Source organism: Vicugna pacos, chromosome 29, assembly GCF_048564905.1.
Source record: "Vicugna pacos chromosome 29, VicPac4, whole genome shotgun sequence".
Taxonomy (NCBI): Eukaryota; Metazoa; Chordata; class Mammalia; order Artiodactyla; family Camelidae; genus Vicugna; species Vicugna pacos.
Window position 1 is genome coordinate 26368234 of NC_133015.1, and position 322 is coordinate 26368555.

Below are 322 nucleotides of genomic sequence, written 5' to 3' on the forward strand. Positions count from 1 at the left end.
TCGGCAGGGAGAGCGCTGGAGGGAGACGTTACGAAGAAAAACAGAATGTACATTTGGATAATCTGCAATCTGTGATTCTGTAAGAACTGCTGGAACTCAAACACCTTTTTAATAATATTCCTGGTGACATCAAATTCAAACCGGGATACCTGGGACTCCCCTTCTCCGAACAAGAAGACAAAGTAATCTGTCCTCTGAAATGCTCTGCAAACCCCAATTCCCAGAACTAGACAGTCCGAGATAAGGAAGGAAGGTGTGGGAACTCCGGTTCCTGCTACCTGGGAGGTGCTGTACACGCGTCAATGTAACAGGAACAGCGCGG